At 39.1% G+C, this 26228-nt stretch overlaps 1 long non-coding RNA gene across 2 annotated transcripts in view; it reads left to right on the top strand.

The window, feature by feature from the left end:
* Positions 1-26228, top strand: part of LOC126913955 (uncharacterized) — a 159227-nt gene that overhangs the window by 8193 nt on the left and 124806 nt on the right. The window contains exons 1-2 of one of the 2 annotated variants that reach the window (XR_007709517.1): positions 8111-8544; positions 8758-8982. This is a non-coding gene — a long non-coding RNA (uncharacterized LOC126913955). Of the gene's footprint in view, positions 1-8110; positions 8545-8757; positions 8983-26228 lie in introns of those variants that run through there. The other variant, XR_007709518.1, reaches the window with a different exon arrangement.

Below are 26228 nucleotides of genomic sequence, written 5' to 3'. Positions count from 1 at the left end.
AAAAGCCTGGTCCTCCTGTGGTCCTGTGCGCGCAATCGCGAAAATTCCCCGCGCATATTTCTACTCGACGAGAAGGAGTAAAGGGGTTGGTGAAAGCTACGTTGGTGTCCCTCGTGATAGCGAAGGGTCTCATGAAAATTTCACCGATCGTTTTCATACTGGAGCGCGCGTTTTGCGGTCGACTGTGTTGCGACGAGAATCGCTCTGGTTTATCGATTTTACAATATTAATCGCTTCATTTCCGGACGATCACGATGATAATAGTCTCCTGTACGGACAGACGAGGCCGAACATTGTTCCATCTTAAGTAGGGTAATTTGAGTCAGATTGATATTTCAGTCAAGCTAAGTAATTTGCCTTGTAATTCGCTAAATTCGATTACCAACAATTTTTAAGCGATCCATGTTTGGAAACAGATTGTGAACAGATTGGAAACAGAGTGGTGTGGCAAACAGTGAAATGTGCACGTGTAACGTATACGAACATTGACTGCACTAACTTCTACTTAACAAAAGGAAAAAGGTTTGTTCAATAAATAATACACTCAGTTGCAGTTATCATGAAATAATAGCGGGCGTATCCTACTTCATTTTTGAACGTTATCTTCTTGTTCAATGGTGTCTCGTAATATACAACGAATTTGAGTATTCTGCGCAAAGTTGAAGATAAAATTTTAAGATATCGAACTTTAGGTGTCTCGAATAATCCTACCTCGCTATATATATATATATATATATAGCGATATATATATATATATATATATATATATCGTACCGTATCGCGATTCCAAGAGAAATTAGTCCACACGTATTTATTTATTTACCCGTTAGAATTCTTTATAGATACAGAGAGGACCTTTTTTAAAAACACAGACTGCTTCGGGCTGTTTGCGTTGGACGAGTAAAAGTCTGGACGAGTTTCGTCGCGTACAGGTGCCACTATATCGGAGGCCCCTATCGCGATGATAATAAATTCGTGCAACCGTAAAGGACGTTCGTTTCCGATTGTTATCGGCGAAGCGGCGTGATTTATCGCTAATGGATTCAGTTTAACCGCGGCTCTTCATCCACCGGTTAACGAGTAAAAGCAGCAGGGTAATTAGGGGAACGTATCCGTCTTCTCGTACTGTTACAAGTTACAAGCGAGAAGCGTTTCGCGGCATCTTGTTAATAATACGCATCCAATTAGCGGCTTCGTAGCGTGAGGCTACGTCACCGGCTCTCATTTGTCAACCAGCGTGTCTCTCCCCGCAGTGACGAAAGCCATATTGCATCTAAAACTTTCTCCGGTCGTCTTCGATTATATACAGGCGTCGTTGTAACACGCGAGGTAAGCCGATCAGAACAGGGATGAACATCGGGGGCTTCTTCATGTAGGTGAAACTTTAATGTAACATCACCATCCCTTCGTGGGTTGGGAAAAAGTCGTGATATCATTCGTTAAAAATACCGACGATGAAGCTTATCGTACCTGTCGTCAAGGTTTGCACGGGACGGAGACATGTGCACACACAGTGGCTCGCAAAAGTATTTGGACAGTTTTTATGAATATACCCTGTATATTATACAAGACACTTTAAAATTTCATTAGCATCGTAATGAGATATGATTGTCATGATTGCGCGTATTGGTAAAATTTGTAATGAATTAAAAAATGTATACAAAAGTTACAAGATACCTCTTGTAAATGTAAATATCAAATAAATAACGAAGAAGTAAATAATTATGACGTGAAATTGGTCGACGATACGTTGAATTTTAAGGTTTTCTATAAAAAAGGAGCTTGTGATTCGCCGTATTCTTTTTCATCCGTGTTGTTCATACATTATAAACGAACGTACATTAAATTAGTAAAATCAATTGTTGGAACGAGATTAGGAATGATGTTTCAGTGAAATTTATTTCAGTTAAATGATACGATAACACGAGCACGAAGCGAGTGGCGCGGGCTGCTAACGAGGATCTAATTGAGTCGAGTCGAGATAAATTTACAGGTTTGTCGTGCGTTAATTGAAAGTAATTATATTCGAAACTTTATGTCAGACAAATGAATTTCTGATACTCGCGAAAGTTCACCGGGTGTAGCGTTCAACTTTCAACCCCCATTCGCTTATAGAGGGTAGTTTGCAGGTACGCAGTAGGACCCGGGAATGCGCGAAACTAGATTGTTTCTAAAAGCTGTTCCCAGTGGTTCACGTAGTAAGTTTACGGTTTGTTTTGAATCACGTGCTATCAATTTTATTCTTCTCTTATGCATTGAATTATAATAGAACGTGGATGTATTAGGATGTTCCGTGATATACGGGATGTTCATTTCGAATCACGTACTGTCAATTTTATTCTTCTATTGTACGTTCAATTACAATAGGAGATAAAGTTAGAATTCGGAGCAATATAACGTGGAATATCTCAAAAAGATTGGACGAAAATTTGGATATTCGATCTTTGTTCAAATGTCACAAACTGTTTGTCAAAACGTCATTTTATTGATGTTATCATGTAAAAGCGAATATCGATGAGAGGTCAGGGATGGAAGGGAAGGTCAGAAGGAAAGGAAAAGAACAAAGAAAAAATGGAAAAAGAGCAAATGCAAAGAGGGAAGTAAGATAAGAAGAAGAAAAAAGGAAAAGATAAAGGAAGAAGAGATATTTCGCAAAATTTTTATAAACATTATTTTGCTGGAAACGTTCCCAAAGAAGCCACCAAAAGAAGAGTCACCTAATAACGAAGGAAGCAATAAACCATTCGCTGGTCATAGTTTGTTATCACAACGTCGCAGTTAATAAAATAGCAGTCTTTGCGTAAGCTCATGTGACGTTCGTGTTGATGTACACCGGAACATCAAAGCTCCAGTTTTCAAATAAGAAGCGATCGCCACCAGCAAAAGAAGGGGAGATTCTAGGGGGATCGACGACTCGTGAAACGTTTCCCTGGCCGAAAAGTGCAAACCAATAAATTATAGCGGAGACGGGCGTAAATACACACGAGGCTCGATTACCTTGAACTTAAAGGGACAGGGGAGAGAACGAAGGAGAAAGAGGATCGAAATGACAGACGTGCTCGAGTCAAGAGAAAGGTGACTGCTTTTAGCGGGGAAAATAAATAGGCGCCATGTTGTGCAAGGGAACGCATTTAAAAATAGTTCCGGGACGATTCTACGGACTCACTTTCGACGTACACCCTGAGACTCGATGGCTTATAGGTACGGTCGTTAGGTTCGAGGAAAAAGCTAATTAAAAAGCAGTAAAGGAAGTGACACACGTGCGCCACGGAAATCCTTTTTTCGACTGAAACTCTATTTTCAAAACAATCTCTGAGAATCGTGTTTTTGGAACGAATCTCGCGACGAATTGCAAGGATCAAGATATATAGTGAAGTTGAATATTTTCAGAGAGAAGAAGGTAGGGTTATTCGACGAGTCGAGTTAAGTAATTTGTCTTGTAATTTGCCAAATTCGGTTATCAGTAATATTTAAGTTACCTACGTTTACCGAAATTTGCGTCTATCTCAATTTTCTACGAAGTCTCTATACAACGAACTCCCTATATAACTTCTATGAACTCTTTATATAACTTCTACTCATCGAAAAGCAAAGAGTTTGCTCGATGTTCATGTTCTCGATTGTAACTGGCGTTTATAGATTACTTTATTTCTGGAAATTTCGTTGTATCGTGATATTCCTCGCAATTATCGAATGAATTCTTGACGCGAGCCAATTAAGAATCGTTTCCGTGAGAAGACTGGAGACGACGATTAAACGGGACGACCTCGAAAACTATAAGATATTCTTGGAGCGGTCCTAAATTTTAAACCGGCCGCTCTTCGCGCGATTAACAACACGTTGCGAGCGATTTGTCGGCGTTCCAGCACGAAGAAACATCGCCACGGTCCCCGACGAAAACGAGCGTTACTATTTTTGTGCGTTCTTCCATGGGATACGAGATTCTCGAGGCGCGATTAACGCTTCTAGGGGAGAGACACTTCGGTCCGTGATGTATTTAAAGGATCAATTTTATAACGGGGCATTATGCTGTACGTGTCACGTTTGAACAGTTGTTCTTTTAGCTCGGTGAAGAGTATACGTTTTCGTGCTGTTAAATCGTGGACGAAAGAATCTTGCGCGAGCAGGAACTATTCTCAGTTCCTTTTATTATGTGGAAAGCAATAAAATTTTAGTTCAGATGAGATGTCAGCTGTGAGTAATAACTTGTATTATATACACAGGTTTAACATATAGTATGTATGTATGTACTGCGTATACATAATTATACGATTTAGTTCGCGGATAAGATACTTCACGTTTTAATGAAAACATACTTGAGATACATTTCATCTAATGAACAACATATCGTGGCGAAATAATTCGTTCGCTTGTACAGATATGCGAAAGAAGAATTTAAAAATAAGATTCGTGGAAGATTCTCAATAAACTCTCGAATCGTACAAAAAAACCGTAACAGCCACATGTTCATCAGTTTTCGCAGATCAAGCTGTTAAGCCGGGCAACATCTCGATCGCACACGTGGATCAGGCTTTAAAGACGGTACGTAATAAGATCGAGGACCTTAAGACCTAAAGGTTAAGTCGTGATTTTTATTTTCTTTTGGTTGGCCTCGAAATTACTTCCAATTCTCGTTTGTGTGGCGGGATATCGACACTGGCTAGCGGCTCTAAAATTTCGATTGCTTAAATTCAATGGGTGCAATGTATGGGAAAAGGGAGAAGCGGGAAAGAAAGAGAGAGAGAGAGAGAGAGAGAGAGAGAGAGAGAGAGAGAGAGAGAGAGAGAAATGATCTAGAGGAGGAAGGATGGAAACGGTTGGGAGCGTTGAGTACTTAGTGGGGTGTAAGAAATTCAATTGCTCGGTATAATATCACGGCTGAAGAAGGCAGAGAAGCAATCAGAAAAAGCCGCGGGCGATGCGCTAAACGATCTGTGCAACGAGTTTATCCATCTGAACCGTTCGGCCTGTTTTGCTCGTCTTTCTCGCGTTCTTTGTGTCTGCTGCACGTGATATTTGTCGCCACGTATCCGAGCCTTGATATTACACTCTTATGATAGCTCACATCTCATCATTACACGCTTCAGTCGTCATGGACGTGAGCTTTACCAACATCGTTGGATCGTTTCTGAACACGTTACGGCTACGAATAATATATGAACCGAGTCGTTTCTTATCCGTTCGTTCATATCAAGAATTACTTTCCCTCAAGATGTTGATCGCTGTTATTACGTTCCAGGTGTACTTATAATCGCTTTCAAGCTAACGCGCGGTTTTAATTTCGAGATGGTTGCCATGGAACGTTTTTATCACGAAGCTTCTCTCTTATACCGTTCTCGCGCCGAACGTGTTTCCAATGTGTCAAATACGCCGACGAACGAAAGTATTGAACACAGATTACACTTCCCTGTAAAATTCTGTGTAATTCTATGAAGCATTGGATTCCTTTATCCAATTTCGTCATAAATTGTAAGTTTTGAATGGCGAGATATAAAATTATTAGCATAAAATTATTCTAAGGTCGATACACTACGCCACAAAGAGGAAACGTAAAAGGGATGCAGGAATCGCGATAGAAACAGAAATTTCGTGTCTTTATCACAGTTATTTAGAGGATAGATTTTACGTAATGATTTCAAGGCTTGAGATCGTTATAACAATTATTTCTTAGTGAAAGATTAAAAATTATATTTTACAAAAAAGATCGAGCATAGAATCACGTTCTTCACAAATTTACGCAGCATTTGACAAAGAAAGGTGTTCTGTGAAAATACTTTTGATGCAGATATACTTTCACGTTTACGTGTATGTATACGTTTGATTTCGGAGAAATATTTGTAACCGAATGGAAATATCAATGCACATTGCATTTCGAGTGATTTTAGCAGTGGAAAGCGATATCGAATGTTCAATCATGCAGGTATCCAAAGGGATTGCTAGCTATTTGGTATTTTTGTTGAAACATCGGTTTGTATCAATTACACGCGGCGGACATCGTGCGTAGATAAATTCACGAAGGGATGCCAGTTTTTAATACCAGTATTCCAGAGGAAGACCTCTATTCAGTCGGTACTTCAATTTCCATTTCTCCGTAAAATATTTCCTACCCTTTACAGTTCTTCCTAAATTGTTGGCCCGAAAATTTCATAATATCGCGTGTCTTTCTGGATCTTTATTCGATTCTTTTTCTCGCTAACCAGTTTTCAAATATTCTGTACAACAAAGAGACGCTTGTATTTGTAGGGTAATTTCAGAGCAATTTTTTTATATCTTGTTGTTTAAAGATGCCTTAAATTTAAATACTCCAAAACTACCAAGTACCTGTTTCTATCCACCTCGTGAAGTTGAATATTTTTGAACAGTGAATTTACAAATGATAAATCGTAGTTTCCACTTTTCCATTATTACTCAGTAAGGTCTACAATTATATATTCGTTGGGATAAGTTGCAGAACCAAACTTAGTGCTTAAACAAAAGATGCCCATAACTTTATATCCAATAGGAAATTTATAGAATTTCATTGTAATAGCAAACTCATCACTCTTATGTAAAAGAATTTGTTAGCACTGATAACTCGTAAAATTTCAACTAACAACGTTGGTACAGTTCTGCGAAAAGCTACCCTGTTCTACCATTTACATTTTATCCCCGTTTTTAGTCCGTAGAAAAAGTGATAACACAGGAGCGTACGTGTTCGCGAAAGTCAGGCAGCTTATAATGAAATAAATATATTTTTAACGAGTTTGGTTTTTATTCTCCACGAACGAAAAGAATTTTTTGATCGAGTCACGTGAAAACAAGCGTTCGAGGTTAGAGGGAAGCCGAACAAAAGAAAAAGTCCGACAGAGCTCGAAAGACCTCGACCAGTTTTCAGTATCGCATTAGCTCGATCAGGAATGCCCGTATCTCCGTTCCATCGGCCTGCTGTCAGCGAGCTCTATCCCGATGAATGTTTAATGTGAATTTAAGACTCGTCTCTTTCCCCGGTTGCCCTCCTCCACGACCAGTCGTCAACAACGTTTCCCGCTCGTTGTCACGTTTTGGTGGTTTCAGTATAAATTCGCTCGTGGCCGTGGTCATAGTCACGCGAGCACAGAGCCGTAGACGAGGACAGTATAACCCCTAGGGAGGAAGGGGGGGGGATAAATTTACATTCAACACGGGCGAATTATACGGCTACGAAAAGCACCGGTTAGCTCTCGCGGTTCTTGCCAGATGGAGGATCGGCTGAGAAACGCGCGCTTTTCGCTGGAAAAGTCGTTTGCCTCGATTCTAAATTGTTTATCGAGTCACCTCTAATTTATCCATGATTGGTTGCAGTGGATACTTTGTAGAATGGAATATTCGCAACGAACTGTTAAGAAATTGCCTCGATCTCCGTGGATCGCGTTTGAAAACGCTTTGTTGCGACTTGCAACCTTGGGTTAATGGGATACTTAACCCTTGATTTGAGTGGGTCGTCATTCAATAATTGTACTTTGAATTTCCGCGAATCAATGAATCATGCGAATTTGGAGAGCAAATGCAATTTTTGTTGCTTCTATTGTTTACTTATTCCGGATGATTTATTTCTAGAGGTGACGTTTTTTTCTTTTTTTTCTTTTTATTATTAGAAGCGGACTTTTGAGAACAGGGATTTTGGAACGTGCAATTTTATTAGAGTGAGGATCTAATTTGGAATGGAAAATCGAGGATCTTTGAGAAAATGAAATTTTTGGTAGATGTATTTTGAATCTTTAACGGTGAGAAACTTCTAATAGAATGAATAATTCAGAATCTCTTGGGAAATAAGAAACCTTTTGCTAGATATATTTTGAGTTCTTAAATTGAGATTATAAGATCTTTCGATCAATCTAACATGAATCAAAATTTAACTGGTATTTTTAAGTCGCAGTCAGATTTGAGTTAAATTAATTTGAAGCTACTTAACGCATGCTCTGATAATTCTGCTAATTTTATAAGTTTTATAAAAACTTTTTATCGTTAAAAATCCCTTAACTTAGAGGAAGATATAAACCATTATTAACGTACATCATTTTTTATTTCAGTACATTTGCAAATGTTTCTTTAAATATTACATATTCTCGAAACAAACATATATTTCACTGTCATTGTTATTTTCTGAATCACGTTATACGGAAGTAGTAGCGATCTTTTGTTCGCGTTGAGACTTACCGTAATATGAAACGTATTTCCCGTGTTGTTGTATAATATAATACAAAGATGGAGAAATAAGTGGAAAGGGAGAATCGTCGATTCTCATAGCTCGATTCGCGGTAAACGCACAGTTGATGTAAACAAGGGCTGGTATATACGTCCTACGTAGCTATTTACGATCCTGTTGACGCCTAAACACATGAAATAATATCGCGTGGTGCCAGTCAGCGACTGCTCCCCGTATAAGAATTATCGTGGCGTTCGCAAATAGACGCGTGTTACGTATAAATGCCATGGCGGAGCAAGTTAGAATAAATTCGCTCGTGCGAAGTAAATCAAAGAGAGTATGGATAATAAACGAAAAGATGAAAAGGGCTCGTTTCACGGGTGAGTTACGCTTGAAAAATTTTAATTATCCGTACTTGTAGTAGTGGTACATACATGATTTCGGGTAATGATAGGTAAACGCGGAATAAGGACTCGAATAACAATAAATTTTTCTATCCCGCCTTTTCGCAAATATTCCTCTCTTCTACGAAATTTCACCTTCCTTCTCCGCAATGATTACTCACTTCCTTCCTTTGCAATATAAAATTTCAGAGTGCCTTCCGGACAAGATGAATTCGTTTCGGAGAGTATAGTGGACGCGAACAGAACTTAGTATCGAGTTAGCGAAACGACGCAGGATTATAATGCGAATCTAATGCGAATGATTTCAAGATGTTCTCCCGGATGCACGTGGAAGAAAGAGAAGAGACACGCAGGGAATGGCGGTTGGCGAAACATCCGAGTGTTTATCACGCGACTGAATGATTACAACGATGGGTGAGTATTATATGCATTTATTACGCGCATGGATGCGCATATACACGTGAAAAGGACAAGTTGCGCGCGTTACGCTATACGTAAAGACCGACATAAATTATCCGCGTAATGCGGACGAGGGAGCGTAATAATAACATTGTCGAGTAGCGAATGAGAATACACCACCAGTTTCCCTTGGTATTCCCATTCCACACCGTGGCTCCCAGTTGTCTCAAGGGATTAACTCGCCTCGTGGAGCCCATGCTATACGTCTCGTGTTTCCGCTCCAGTGTCTCAAGAAGTCAACCTCGAAAGGTTCAGCCTAGATAGCTCGCGTTCGTGTTTTCTCGTACGTGTATTTCTCTATATTCGTGTAGTTGTGTGTCAGCACGTGTACACCCACACGCGATACACTTATGCGATTGCCGTCAGAACGTATGAGCTTATGTTTCGCTCTTGGAACCGGTCGAACCTTTCCAAAATTTGCTCGATGTGTAACAAGGCCCGAGCTAATGCCTCTCGGAAGGACCGTGACTAATGGCTGTGTCATCAGATTTCACGAGCTTTCAATCCCTTTTTTAATTCGATGCATCTGATTTTTTCGATTGATAAGCGCCGCCATTCTGTCCCATAGCCTGTCACCGACGCACGCTATTCGTTTCCATCGGACGTCATACGTCAGCGTTCACCTTTTCCTTTTTCAGTGATTTTAATTAAAACCGTGAATCGGATCCGATGCACGAACCTCACCGGTGGTTCAAGGCTCAAGGAAAAGAAAAAAACGCGATAGTTCACGCGATTATTTCGACCGATACTGATTCCCATTATATCATATTCTATTATAAAATATCTACAAATAAATAAAAAATATCTATTGTAAAATATCTATCTTTACTGATTCCGATGTCATTTAGTGCTTAGAAGAGCGTACTTCCATATAAAGTACTTGAAAAGAACAACGACCTATAACGAACAATCTAGTAATTAAAAAGACGTGATCTATAATTGCTCTGAATTGCTTTGAAAATTTGCGTACTGAATATTATAAAATGCGTCGAATGCATTAACTGCATTCTACCCTAACTCTACCACTTTTGTCGTTTTTAAAATTCTTACAAACGCAGAAGGGTCCGTAGTCTAGTAGTAATTAATATTCCCTGGAATTTTGACTGTCCAGGTAATAAATGACACATTTGGCTAATAATGCCAGTGACCTCGTGATTCTACGATTTATGAAACTTGCTAGCTGAGTAAATCTGTTTCGTTATCTATATAACGTTTAATCAAAATAAATATCGCTCGTCTGTTTGCATGCACGCGTAACTAGTCGACCGGATTAGAAATTCTTTTGCTTCCAGTTGCTACTGGCCGATCATAAAATCAACGGCTATAAATTAACATCGAACACCGTGGCCTACGTATCGTACAATGCGATCGACGCGAATGATATGTAAATATATAAGTGCAGCGTCCTATGGCCGCGACTATATTTGTCAGACAATACACAGTTGGCCGGCCAGTGGTTTCTACATGCGGTTTTCCGCGTTATTTTCAGTGTCGTATGCCGGCTATGACGGCTATTATGTGCAAAACACGATCGCGAATCATGATTTCACGATAAGTTTGTTTGCTGCTATTTACTCGATCGAACCTTCCGGCTATCATAATAATCGTTTTCTTTGTACCTTTTTTCGCGACCGGGCTGCGACAACACGTTTATTCAACGAGAAACTCCGTTAATGTCTTTCTCCGGTTCCACGATATACTCGATGTTACTTTCTTGTTGAGAGATCCAACAATTGTATCGATTTTCTTGCGATTAGATTATTTGGAGAAACGATGTCTCGACGAATTAATTTTCATTTTCTTTGATATGCTTCTTACTCCTTTTGTTCCTATAGTAGCAGTAGTAGCAATATTATAAAGAATATTCGTACGGGATCTTGTTTTAGAGATTTTAAAACCCGCGTAAAAGACACGACGATTTTTGAAACATAGCATAAAGGAATATTTTTAAAGCATAGACATAAGAAGATACATTGTGAAGTGTGTTAATTCGGAAATTCTACTTTGATTAAAAATTAAGGAAACTGTGATACTTTTATACTGTATTTTAACGAAACGATATTTAGTATGCAACAATTTAATGGGATAGTTGAGGACTAACGATAGTAGGAGTAATCTAAAGCTGAGTAGACTAAGTAGTTTTTATCAAAAGCTAATCGTAGGATTACGAGAATGTTTTATTTTATTGATTCGTAAGCGATTTTTGTATATTTTTATGAATTGCTTATTTATTATACAATGGAAGGCAAATAGTTAAATAATTTGTGACTGAAAGGTTTGAAATTATCATTTAAAGATCGATCGTATTTGTGTGCATAGCAGATACTTTCTATTATTTCGTATAGCACAGTGGACACGTTGTGTCACTTTATATTAAGTTGTCGACGTATCTTTTTCGGGATGCAGATTCACTTCGTAACGCGTTTAATCGATTCGTTACGTGATTCTGCACGCCAGATAAAAATACCGCCTGTATAACTGTCTGTGGAACATCTTCGTTTAAAGCTTCGTACCACTACAACTTTTCGTTTTAACACTCGATGTAAATTAAATGAATTAAAAATTCAAACTGACAGTTGCGTCTAAATCATTGTTACGAGTCAGTTTTAAACGAAAACTTGTTTCTTCAGATTCATCGTCGTGTCAGGTAGATTGTTAGACGGAAAATAAATGAGCAATATTATTCGTTCTCGTTACAAAAGATCGATGTTGATAAGAGATCATGATTGGTCTATTTCGTGCGATTTACTCCTTCGGTTTATTGCTGAGTTTTACGTCGAATCACGAAATTTATCCCGTCAGAACAATTTCTTAATAATATACATATATTTTAACGCTTCCTTTTCTCTGTGCTTCGTATTTTTCGTAATACACATACTGTGAATACCTATGCAATTTCACATTTTTACCAATATAATTAAAAGAGTGGAATTTAAATACAGACTTGTTTCATTTATTAAATATAGTAGATTAGTTGGAATATCTTATATATTTTTGTAAATTATGTTCATTTTATGTATTTTCTAACATTTAAATATCCGACGAATGCACAACAATCTAATAATAATACGCCAAAAAGAGGATTGAAAAATCTTATTATAAAAACTGAATAATTTTAGTAGGTTGGCCGGTGGAATGAGGATCGGAGGAACGGCGAAATATTCATTTTCGTTGTTTGGGTTTAATTTCGCGGCGGTTCAAGCCGAATTCGTTTCGATCATTCTTTCCCTTCCTCTACCGTGACGTAACCCCGTGGCCAGACCCCGGTACAAGGTGCATTTATTTTCATGTAAATATGCTTCTCGCTTAGTAGCACCACGAAAAGGGGACGTCAATCAAAGCGATAAGTATGCGGGCTACTTCAAAGCGAATACTGATTGTAAGTTAAAGCGGCCAGGCCCGTAAGTCGCTCAGGACATTGTTAAAAAGCTCAGGCAACGGGAGAGACTGTACACTGTCGGAGGGCTACGCGGTAAATGCCTCGCGTTCGTTGGATAAAGACCTCTGTCAAAGTTGGCACATGCAATAAACCTTTAGTCAAAACCACCAAACACAATAGAATCACTCTTACACCGGTACTTTCGTTATACCAGTGTTCCTCCTGGAACCTGTTGTCACCTTAAACATTTTTCATATTCTCCGATTAAATAACCACTTCCATTATGAATCGACTTCGTTGTTCCAACGCAATATATTTTTTTTTAATTCATTCTCGAATAATTTACGTTATTGAATTCTTTTTAATATTTCTTTAATATCGTAGTTCTGCAGCGAATTCTAATATTTTTTTTTTATTAATTATTATTCCATCTAGATACGATTTTACGCAACATGGTGAAGCTGAAATATTTATATTACAGTACTATGATAAATTAATTTCTGTGATTAAAATAACCACTTTCATTAATGCATTAAAGAGCAACGAGACTTGAAAGCAATATTTCATTTAAAATTTCTTTCAAACAATATACGTTGCCGAATCCCGATTTTTGATATCGTGGCTGTGAGAGCGAAATTTAAAAAAAACAGACGATGGATATAAAAATAGTTGCTTTGAGACAGCTCTGACGTTATTCGAAAGGAAGTCGGGTGTATTATTTACAATTCAATACTTAAAAGATGCGTTTCATGTGACTCCGGTTTATGAGGTTTGCAAAAGCTCGAACCGCATCTTTTGAATTTGCTCGGCTCTCTACAAAGGATGCAACTCAGCTCGGTTCCTTTCTGGTCTTCCATCGATGCACACGCAATTTCCGCGACCTAGCTACTGCATACACGCGTGTGCACCATTTTTTCTCAAAAAATTTTAATCTTTCCGCCGTGGTTTCGCGTCTCTTTGAGGACGGCAAAAAATTGGAACGAATTCCTGACAAATTGTAGAAACGTCAGCCTACTGCGGATTTCCATTTTTTCCTCCCTTCCTTTCATCCCTTTTTCAAGAAGAAGAGAAAGAAGCGTGGTGGTACGTTCATTAGGGTCGTCCGACACGTGCAATCACGCGCGTTTAATCGATTAAAGGGGCGATCGTTTGAAGTTTCTGCTTTTTAGCTTTGCCTCTGCTTGATCAGAAAAGAGAAAGAGAGAAAGAGTGACGGAGTTAGAGCGTTTCCAGTTCCCGGTCACGCGGAAGTTCAACTTGAGTTTCCACGCGTCCCTCTAATAAAATGATTCGCGCCGGCAAACATGTAATTAATATCGATGGTAATTAGAAGCACATATTTGCCAGTCGCTAGGAAATTAGGCAAGGTACACGCGGTCGACAGGGGACCGTCTATTTAGGTCGCGAACACTATGTGTATCTATTTTAACGTGTATGTTCATAGATTCGCAAAGAGCTCCGTTGCCATCGGGCGGAGAAGCATTCGTGATTTTTGGTCTATTTACATTTAAAATCGAGTGAATATCGAGAGATCTATTTATTGAGGCTGCGGGCGCGCGGCGGAACGAGATAAATTTCACGCGCGGGGCCGGTATACGCGATCATTCAGCGATATTGGAAAAACCATTTTTCACTTTTTTCCCCCCCTCTCTCTCTCTCTTTTTCCCTCCTACTTTTCCTCTCTTGGTCTTCGAAAGTAAACACAGGTTGGCCAACCCGTTTTATAGTAAACAACTTCCACTCCGTTTTTCGAGCGTTTCGAACTTGTCATTGTATGTCCGAGAGGCTCGAGTTATCCACTCTATAAATTAAACTGTGACATAAAAAAAAAGAGGGGAGGGAGAAAGAAAGAGAAAATAAAATATACATATAGCATAAAAAAGGTGGGCGGGGGAAAATATCGCAGAGAAGATATCAGGCGCGGTATCGACAGTTTGTATCTCTCGCCTAGTGGTCATACGTTTTTTATTTTTTTTTTTCAATCCTTTTTTAACCTTCTGTTCCGTCGGTATTCATTTCTCTTTTGTTACCAAACGGACAATTAAAATTCACGTAAAGGAACTTTATTCCCTTTCTCGCTGTTCCCTGTCCCTCTTTGTCAGGCCGTCCGTGACATATTATACTGTACATTCGGGATGAGGCTGTTTGAAGGTGGACAAGTCGGGAGAGAAAGAGAGAAAGAAAGAGAGAGAGAGAGAGAGAGAGAGAGAGAGAGAGATAGAAAAGCGGTAGTAGCGTGACGTGGGACCAACCGTAATACTATTTCAAGTTCCGTGCTGTGTGGACGTCGTGCCACGTGGCATTACTGCTTAATGTCACGTACCGATTCCCTTACCGACGTGTGACTAAGAACGAACCACCGCCGCGAACGTCCTAAAAATCCTTAGACAGGAACGGAATACGAATTACTAAACGCTGTTATTCTCTGTGAGTTGCTTCAGCTGCTACGCGGCACGGGTGCTCCGACGAAACGATTTTTCTCAGGAGGCCAGAAGAATTTTATGCGATCAAAGACGGCCGATACGCGGCTTCCAGGGTTTCGGAATATTCAAACGCGCGTGGCATACATACTGCATTCACGTTTTCCCCGACATAAATCCGTTTATTATTGAAATCTCCGCGCGCTTCAAAACGAAAAATCTACAGGAATTAATTTCGCCGTGAGGATCACGTTCACGCGTTCTCGTTTTATTGAGCAAATTTACAGAAAAAGGGACGAGGCCAGGATTTTAATAAAATAAAACGAGGACGCACAACGCGATCATATCGGTCCGGGGTTATATGTAGTAGCGATAACCTCCTGATCTCGATGCGCTTTTTTTTCGTTTGCCGTTTGCTCGTGATTGTTCAATTGATTATTTCACGTATAAAGTTTTTCTTGGCAGCGATATGGATCGATGTAATATTGGTGCATCTACATTTTCGTTTTGTTAAACGTTGGAACGAATAAGTCATGGATGAAGGAGAAATATTTATCAACTAGTAAATGTATCGCGTAGAAAGTTTTTAGAAAGCATAGAAGAAACAGATGTAATGCAATACCTGGAGCTATAGCTAATATAGCTGGTTCGAATCAAAGCTAATCTAATTTGTAAGTCGAAAGCCGTGTGTCTAAGACATGTGCAATCTTGGTATTCGCTTAACGAGTAACCTAGTCCTGATTCAGATCCAATCTAATCTAACCCACGCTTAGTCTGCGCATAGTTTAAACGTAACTCAAGTACAGGTTACAAATGAACTGTACTCAACTTAATTGCGACTAAACGTACATTCTATCCAAAAGAATATATGTATTCTGTAAAAGAATATATATATTTTCCATTTATTCCCAAAACAATCACTTTCACATAAATAGATCGCGGATCCCTAAATATTTACGAAAAATTTGTTGAAATGCACAAAATGCATAATATGCAAAAATATATGATATTCAATACGTAAAACAATTGTCTACTCAGGTCGTGTTTCTTTAATTTCTATAAAAATATAACTTTGCATAAATATCCTTAGCTTACTCGGTGATCGGTAATTGCATAATTCATTACACACTATACACAATACGTTACAAGATCGACACGACAATTCTACAAATTCAACGATTTCACCCCAAGAAGGGTTCATTTAATCGTCCTTTCGCACAAAGGATTCGATTCATTAAAAAGCAAGCGCGTGTAATTGCACGGAGAAAAAGGGGCTACGTCTGGCGTGTGCGAATTCAGAGTGTAAAAGAATCGGTGGTATCCGTGCGAGCAATTTCTCGGTCTAATCGAAGATCGATCGACCGTACTCCCCGTTATATACCGTTGGCTCTCTCAGTGCTAACGAACGGATCACCGAACAAGTTTCTGTAGCGTGTGCCGGGTCTCGTTGTTGGCCATCGTGGTTTGCCAGACGACGAGGCGATGGAGAGCTCGTAAAGAAGCAACAGAGAGGAGATGCCAGTGAAGCCGAGAGTATAGAGAGAGGGCATTGTGGCCTCGTAAAAGGTCATGGTATGGTGAAGATTCGTACGAAGTGGGTGTCGAGGCATCTACTGGGTGGCGAGGCCAGACGAACAAGAAGGGTTCATGGTGGGGAGGGGGATATATGATTACAGGAGACTGTGTATTCAGTTCGGGTAGTTGTCGTTTCAGACACGAGGCACGTAGCATATTATCATCGTTACGCGGCGAGGACTGAGACCGTTCGTTGATACAACTTTGCTACATGGCCATCGTGGCCTTACAACCCCGTCTTCCATCAGTTATACCATGGCTGGATACCATGGAACTCATGAATAAGGCAAACTCCGCCGTTATGTCTCCATTCCGAAACGCCCTCTCACCGAAACTTTTCGATGGGCTCTGTGTTCCCTTCTCCTTCTCTCTTGTCATTCCTTTAACAATGGGCTATCAAAATGCATTGCTGTTTGACGGAGGAAACCGACCTTACGCGCGAAAGGAGGAGTAGGATAGGGTCTGACAAGGAAATTTGTGAAGAGGCACATTCGAGTTCAAGTCTTCAAGCGCAAGGGTTGATCGAGTCCCGAGATATACTCGCGGAAACTCAACGACGTATCCTGCCGCCGGAGTACAGCGAATGAATTTCCTTGTTTACGCGGGAAACTTCTTAATCTGTTTATTCTCCGCGATGTGCTTTGCCGGTATAGAGCAGTCCGATGATGAATAGTTAGAGACTAGTACGCCTGAAATTGTCGCGTGTCTTTCTCATCGAGATTGATCTAGTAGTTTATGCAATTATATAATTTTCTTTACATTTATTTCAATATTTATTTCGAACTAGATTTGGTCGAGTGGTATAAATGATCAACTGAAAGTATTTCACAGAAATTTTATTGTCTTATAGGGCTATTTTATAGACTTCACGACAAGTATATGTTTATTAATTTCTCGATTACAACGTCATTCTAACATCTTGTTAGATCCACAAACATAGGTTTTCTTAAAGTAATCGTTGAGTCTGTACAATCCTATAAACAGTTAAGCGAAAAATTATCATTTGAATGATCAGCAGCGCGCAAAGGTAGGCGTGCGAAGATACATTTAAGCTCATGATGAAACGAAAGAATAGTTTTGTTAACATGGAGTTGATTATCAAATTCTAAAACCGTCCCTCTTTAAAAGGTAGAATATCATTTATCACGTTATTTCCCTCTAATCTTCGTGTATTTTTCATCTTGACTTCTTTGGTACAAGTTTTACACTTTATTCGTCTGTAATTTTTAAATAGTGCTAAACGCAACCTTCCTCGTGCAATATCGTATCTCGTGGCAGGATTAACGTAACAAAAACAAAAGGCAAAAGAAAAAGAAGAAAAAGCAAAGGGAGGAAGAGACGAGACTATTTTGCACGATTTCCTCGGGCCAATAGGAGACGGCAGTAAGCACGAAGTCAGAGACAATTTCGATGCAAAGCAGTGGGTGGTTTCTTGTTAAGCGGTTCAGAGGAAAACGGCCATTGGCTTGTTTTGTCTGTATTTAACCAAATGACCTCGTTATGCATATCAGCCGGGGCAAAGTAGCGTTCGTAACACGGTCTTCAATTAAACGACCAAGGCAACCGATGCAGTCCCTTTTTTCTGATGAATTTCCACGCTCCACGGCTAATCGTACAGATAGTAAATGGCTCGGTGATGGATTGGTCGACGTCTTCCATCTGACGTTTCTATCTCTGACACTGTGTATTACGATCGTTAAGAGCACCGTGGAGAATGGCCTTTCTAATTAACGCAGAAATTGTCTGTTCTATCTTAGTAGTCGCGTAGACGGGAACGCGATTATTGAATTATACCGCACTGGATTATGTTTGTGCCTGAATTCGTGGTTGACGTGTTGCTCGTGATGAATCATTTGGAATATCACTTTGCTTCTTGTCACCGTTTTCTGGCGTCGTACATAGAAATGGTAGGAATTTATACGAACAGCGTACGATCAAAGTGACCATTTTTAGTATTTCAGTGAAGCGATATTTAATTACAGAAAGAGAAAATTTCATCATTCCACTTTGTTTGATTCATAACGTTGGATTTTTGAACGTATTTACCGTGATAATTAATTTGCGCAGAACGTTTTGTATGTTCTGTACGAATAAAGTTAGTGGCAGAAGCTAAAATAATGTGAATTCACGTTTCCTAGAACCGTTACTCGTTGGAACCGTATGCATTTCTGTCCTAACGATCAGAAAAAATATTCAGAGTGTGTGTTATTTGAACAGCTTTCGTGTTCTTGGAATAAAAATTGCGGCAAAGGATTGACGATAGTATAATTCAGTACCGAAAAGATTAAAACGTTTTCGTAATTAACAAGAAAATGTTATTGTAATATTCAATAAACGTGTTTATTGGAAATGCGATAAGAAAATTGCAAATCTGACAATAATGTCACTTTGTTAAGTACGCGGCATGTTTCATCCATATCTCGAGAATCATATCAGAATGGTTATTAATATTATGGCATTAAAGTAAATTTAGCATACTTCTTTGTGAAACGTAGAAATCCAGTATGGTCAAGCGTAGTTTGCGACAAAAGACAAAAATTAGCGAGGATTATCTAATTGAAATTATTCCCTCTGTGGTATTAAAAACCACGATACGTAGTCGATGAATTTGATATTAAATCCGGTTAGCCAGTGTAGTCTGTCTGATCCGTCTGTGAAAGTAATTAACTAGCTTGCGAAATTCATCGTTAAAGAAGGTGGTACGAAGGGAACCCGTGGGGCGCGGGTAATTTGAATTACTTTGGCGTGGGGTATAAAGTGACCATATTCGGCCCCTTTTTCCTAGACGGTCAGTTGGAACCGGTTTTCACATTAATCATTATCGTAGGTATCTGCCTCTAATAACGATTGCAACCGGCCAGTGTCAGCAGGAGCTTTCATGAGTAAAGTGGCAAATAAATTGGGCTCTGACTGCATTAATTTCGTTGTCAATTAGATTGTTCGACGTAACGTAATGACTTATACATTCCGATTTCTCTGCGCCTTACGAAACCATTGCTTTAACTCCTCATGAAAACGTCGTCGTCATGATTTCAATTCAACGTCTACGCCGTGTTAAACTATTTAGTCTTTTCTCTTATACCCTTTCTTTTTTCATCGTTTTTTCTTCTCCAGTTAAATCTCATGATTCGCGAAGTTAACAAAATTGAATCTCGTCGGTATTTCTCATTAACGCTGCGTCATTGCGACAGTTTTAACAGATTTGATCCTACGATCAACGTGACATTCGTAACGGATGACTCTTGGTGGAGATAGGAAACGACCACTATGATGATGCGACGCGTGTCTCATAAACTAGAAAGACCTTATCACGAACCGTTTATTCGTCTTTTCAAGGAACGTCACGCCAATCTGTCCCAATTTAAACAACTTTCGTGGACTCCGTTGCAGTTAATAAATAACACGAAGTGGTAGCACCAGAGCTAGCACGCATACCTCTCTAAAGTGAGGTTAATTTCGCGGTCAGTTACCAGCTATATGAGTTCGTTGGCTCTCATTGTCAGCCGGCCAACTTTATTGACAGCAAAAAAGAATCGGGCTAAGCCGTTGCCCGTTCATCAGCGTTAATAGCGATTCCTATTGCCCGTACGAATTCAAACCTCGCAATGCACTCAGTGTTGTTACGCCGCGTGCTTTCCTTCCGCCTATATTTAACTTATGGATAGTCATAATTAAAGTACGTACCGGTTATGATTTATTTATTGATTTAGATATAAAGGAACCGTGATATCATGGACATTAATATATATTAGGTTGTCTGAAAAATTTCACTCGTTTCATAAGGTGATAATAGATGAGCAACAATTTCTGTTTTATATTATTTTATTGAATTAAGTATGATTCATTTCGTTCTATTTCTATTATTGTATTCGTGCATAATTCAATAAATTAATATAAAACTAATATAAAACTAATAAACTAATAAACATTGTGCATCTATTATTTCCTTATAAAACGAAAGAAACATTTCGGACAACTTAATACTTGCATGAAATAGGGAATTCGTACAGTATCGCTCGAAAGTACAGCATCAGTTATTTTAGGAGCCTGTTTGGAATTTTATTCGTGGAGGATATTTAGATTTTTTAATAGGAATTTCTCAGAAGAGGATATTTGCATTTTGATGGAATTTCGCTTTTCGATGATTCCTTTTCACGAAGAAACTTTACTCTTTCTAAACTACGTAATTTGATAAAATCTGTAATACATTTCGTACAATAAATTTTATATAAAGATAGCGAATGTCATGAAATTCACGTTACGTAATAAATTCAATTACGTTTTATTTTTAGAAACCACGAAAATATCAAAATGTGATTCCAAACTTTTGGATCTAAAAGATCAACTACGAAAGGGACGACAGGGATGAAATTTCGTTCCCGACGATTTCTTCTTACTCGAGATTCATTTTTTCGAAAATCCATCAATTCCAAGAAGTCCGGTGTCGGTTATACCTGACGCTTTTCGACCTCGCTCCCACAAGTGCTTTACGCGTCATTAATCTTTCACATAACCGAATGACTCTATACGTTTACGGTAGCCAGTGGTCAGAGGGTCGTTTAATTAACTTTCTCACGAATTTACGAGATTGTTGGCGCATACCAACCAGTGGCCGATCTCCAAGATCGATATATGTACAACGGCGTACATTAAGCCACGGTATTAAGGATAAGATTCGAGGTGGTTAGCGTATATTGTTCTTGGGGGCTAAGGAGAGAGAGTTAGTCCCTCCAGTATCGGTATCCGGCGTACCCTAAATTATTGCACGAGACTTGACTGCAGCACAAGAGGTTCTCGCAACTATGCTCATACCTCGTCGTAACAGCGGTCCAAAGGTGCCGATAATTGACCTACTATACCACTATCTTCTGCTTCTGATCCTTACGATGAACTTAGAATACTCCAATCTTAAGATGATGTGCTCCCTCTATCGAATAGTTTCGCCCGCTTTCGTTCTATACATTATTAAAATACCATCGAGATATTGAAAAGAGAGGGATGTTGTGAAACTAACCGTTTGGTGTCTTCAAATCCCGGACGGTGTACCGGATCAATTTTGATGCACAGATTTGCAAAAGTTTGCTCAGCGCTTCATTTCGCTTGATGACCATCTTGACTCGTTGAGGATTAATATTACATTAACGCAATGTTTCATCTACCCTCTATCTGTAGCCAATTCATATTATTGAATTTTATTGAACTCACATTGTGATTCTGAAAAAAAATTGCAAGAATTTGTTCGTAAATGGTATAATATTATCGAGAAGCTTTTTGAAAAAAAGGTGTGCAGGTATGTAATAGACGTCGAGTATTGTCTAGTCAAATATTTATTACGAAATTTCCACTCGTTTTATGGATATAAAAAGAACAAAGTTCTGTGAGAGCCATTGTAATAATCAATTAAACGGTTCATACCAAAAATCACCCTTATGACCCTTATAATACTCTGTTTTTAATTTCTGTTCAATGTATTTTTTCAAAGTATCCTGTTAACAACCTGTTTTAACAAAATATTTATTATGCGTCTATATAATTATAAGGTAGAAATGTTTGTATTTAAATCATGACGTCGTGGAGCCATGATAATCATTGGTGTTAGTTCTTTGCCCGAGTTTCATCAGAGAAGAAGAGGCTCTCGAGTAACGATCGCTGAGATCTTGTGGAAGTTTGTACGGAAAATTTCGGTAGGATCTTGGACCAAGGGAATCGAATGCATCGAACATTCATGAATTTCGACTGAACGCTCGTAATAATGGCAAGCGGTTGGGCAGTGTCAATAACTGGCCTACTAACTTTCTTGCGATATTGTGTATCGGCTTTTGCAACTGAAATGTGTTAGCCGATGTCCAAAGTACGGGGCCACAGCCTCCCTGATATTGGCCGGTGTCCCTTTTGACTTTAGTTACTCGCTGGAAAATAATAACTCGATGTGAAACGCTTACGAAATGAAGGAAGTTTTCACCCGCGCTTAGAATACGTACGAGGATCGTTCGATAATTATCTGGAATGTATTTAGAAAATTTATTGGGGCATTAATAGATTATATCCTCCTGTGTTATTTTTTAATATGGTCATTCAATGTGATCATCGACTTTCAATATGTTTAATTCATCGATACACAAGTTCGTGAAATTAATAATTTTTGTAGTTTTCGGAAAGATAATTCTAGCTGGTCATTTATTAGAGAAATGTTCCACTTTTTAAATCATTAATTTGATAATAGATCGTACTACATTGCAAACTATATTTATTATACTATTCATAAATTGTGCTATAAATAGAATATTGGAATAATCGCGTTACAGCTTGCTGTTCTTTCTTGATAGATTTTGATAACGCAACAAATTGAAACTTCGTATGTAGTTGGTCGATTGAATGTAATCTCATTAGTGAAAGGTTATCGTCTTATTCGAGATAATTATTGACTCATCCTGGAATATTGATTTTGTTAAACTAGTTTATCAGTAAAATTATCTTCTAAGCGTCAGTATCTATCCGCATGATTTATAAATCAATAAATTCTCACAGGAATATTTCAAGGAAGGAAACCATCTCTTATAAGCAGATGTTTACGTAAATTCATATCTTTATGAATACGATTAAAGAAGTAGAAACTAAATAAAGATTTCTTTTATCTACCGAATATAATTAGTATTTATATATTTTTATACATTTATATATATTCTGAGTATTTTGTATCTTCAAATTTCCCAAATAAATGCGTAAAAATCAGCACTTATAACAATTTCAAGTACCAATTTCTTTATCACATAAAAAGCTTCCGCAATCGAAAGCACAACAAATCGGTCTCTATTAACTCTAAGACAATGCCTACCGGTAGTTTCAATTGAAATATACGCGGTTGCCTGAAGTTGCATTGTGCCGAAATTCGGAATCAGAATATACACCGTGTCCAGGTGTGTTGGCAGAAGCGAGGTCTGGTATCGGCTGGTGTAAGCTAAGTTATTGCGCGAGACTTAATTGGATGCAAAAGGAGTTACAAAGTTGGCAGGGACCAAGGGTCCTTCACGAACACGATCTCACGAATCCCGGCTCTCATTCCCGCCTTTTTCTTTCTCCCTCTATTTACAATCTTCCTTTCGTTCTATCTATTCCATTCTCTTTCTCCTTTCCCCTTTCTTATTTTTTTTCCATTCTTCCTAATCTCCTACAGCAGCGGTATCTTGCACAAATAACGCAGGTTGCACGTGCGTATGCGTGAGAGAAATGACAACGAAGGTATAGCTCTCGCGTAACAAAGAGGGTTGTTGAGAAGAGAAGAGAAAAGGAAATCGAGGGGATACAAGCACGTGGTTTGGGAAAAAAGAACGAAATCTGTAGAGAAATATACAAGTAGAAGGGAAGAATGGAAGAAACTGCGCAAAGATGGTACACACGCGAAAACGTGATACAGTAGCGAAAGTATTTGCACGCTTATCATAGAAAACTATCATGTACATAACATTATTGTGTTATATATATATACACATATAAAATATTTTGGAAATTCATTAGTGTTGTAAAGACAATGACTATCATCATTATGTCGCTAAAGTTTGGATCGTAATCTGTAATCTGGAAATGTATATATGTAGAAGTTACAATATATTTATCAGACATTTATCACGCCATGAATAGCAATTTTAAACATGGTTCCATCGATATTGAGATTTGTTAATGTAACGGGTAATTCGCTATTGAAAAATCTTTGTGATCTCTGCGAAATATATATTTGCACTAAGGACAAGTGTCTCGTCGCTTCTATGCAGATTTTCACATTTATCTCAAACTTTACCGACGTAACCATCACACCTGAGTGTCATTATAACGCTAATGAAGTTTCAAAATGTTTCTTTCTACGAGTGTTCGAATACTTTCGTCAGCTATCGTAGCTTTTTGGCTGGAGGACGAGAAAAGGACGAAGGGAAGGTCGGAGCTCGTGTAACCGGTAACCCGGCTCTGTCTACTTATTAGCCGCTTAATGGACCGCGATGTACGGACCACGAACGTATACTGTCTTCTGCATCAAAAGAGGCGGGAGCGTCCCGTTTATTTAGCAAACACGCCAAACCGCAAACCCTATTTCTTCGGGCGATTTAAAGGGATTAAAAAAACGACAGAGAGAGAGAGAGAGAGAGAGAGAGAGGGAATGGACGAGGAGTAGCAGGTTAAGGGAGAGAAAGAAAACGTAGAAAGGAACAAACGAATGGTCGGGTTTGAAAGGGTGAGAAAAGGGACGGAAGAGCGAGAGAGATAGAAAGGGCTCAATTACGGTGGGACGGAAATCGATAGGCCTTTGCGAGCACTCTCGCGGGAAGTAATTAAAAGCGCGCGAAATTTGTGGCCACGTTCCTTTTCACCTTCACTCTCTCTTCCACCGCTTCTCGTCGATCTTTTCATTGTTGATCTGTATCGACGTGGATACCGGTGGGAAACGAGACTTTGTATATATTTCCCAGCCTCTGTATACAGGGTGTCTCGTTCGAAGCTTTACATCATTTTCGAAACTATCCTTATTACGGGAAATGTTTCAAATGGAAATTGTTTTACTTCGAATGGGAATATTTTCTACGATGATTAGAAATCTTACCTGGATAGATTTTTTCGAGATCTCAAGATAATTTTTATCTCTGTTAAATGGAGCTATCTGTTTTCATTTAGGTAGATGCGCAGTTCATAAAATTAAGTAACACGTAGTCACGAAGTAGCATGTTGGTCGTTTAAAATTATTCAGAGGCAGTAATTAAATAAATGTTTAAACGTAATAGTGATTATCGTGTGTCGTAATAGCATCGATGAAATTTCAAAGTGTTTAACACACATGATATATTCGTAAGAAAATTCTACAAGTGTTGGATTACTTTCGCGAGCCACTGTATATACAGATGATTCTCGGTAATTGCGATCCGCTTGCGTATCCATCGGAGGTCGATATAATAATTTCCGGTCTGTTGCCATTCGAAGGAACGATATCTCTGCGACCAACCCTTGTATCTTATCCCGGACTTTCTTCCGTCTTCCCGTCATGCTCTCCAGCGAATTAACGAAGCTCGCGAAGCGTTAGTTCACGCCGTAAGAAATTTCCGAACTGCAAGATAGAACCTCGATATCGACAGTCTCTCCCAGAGCCGGTGGGTGCGTTTCCACGAGGCAAAGTCGAGCAAAACAAAATCGAACGTGTGACTCGCCGTGGAATCTCACCCACGTAGTAGGTGGAGAGGTAACTTTGTGGCAGCTGTCGATCGAGCGGCGTTCAACCTCCGACCTTCGCGGAGAGAAGCAGCCGAGACACCCTCCTCCTCCTTCGTAGGTCCTCGATGAAGTATCCAGTCTCGCTTGATAAGGATCTACGAGCCGAAGATCGAACGAACGAAAGGAGCCTGGTCTCTCTCGTGATCGTGGCAGTGTGTAATTCGGGTTGCTTGGACTTGGTCGTGGTGCGTTACGAGGCATCCTGGAAGGTGAGCCTGAAGAACATTAGGTGGAGGATCGGTGGTAGACTCTGTGGAGTGGCCACTAAAAGTTATAAGAAGAAAGGCAGTTAAAGAGACGAAGGAGGTATGCGTATCGGTGGTATGTAGTCGACGATAGTATGCGTAGATTCTTCTGTTTCGGTTGAATTCCGATTGCATGAATAAATTATCCTTCGACGAAGCCTGCGAGAAGAGAGAGAGAGAGAGAGAGAGAGAGAGAGAGAGAGAGAGAGAGAGAGAAAGAGGCATAGGGAAGCAAACACGGTGCACCGGGGAACGAATTAACAATGGACCTTTGTTAAATTGTTCAGTCTATAAATCTTCTGATGAAACGGAGTATCGCTCGATTCCGGA

Source organism: Bombus affinis, chromosome 2, assembly GCF_024516045.1.
Source record: "Bombus affinis isolate iyBomAffi1 chromosome 2, iyBomAffi1.2, whole genome shotgun sequence".
Lineage (NCBI taxonomy): Eukaryota > Metazoa > Arthropoda > Insecta > Hymenoptera > Apidae > Bombus > Bombus affinis.
Note: the sequence above shows the minus strand (reverse complement) of the source record. Positions and strands in the feature narration are given on the sequence as shown.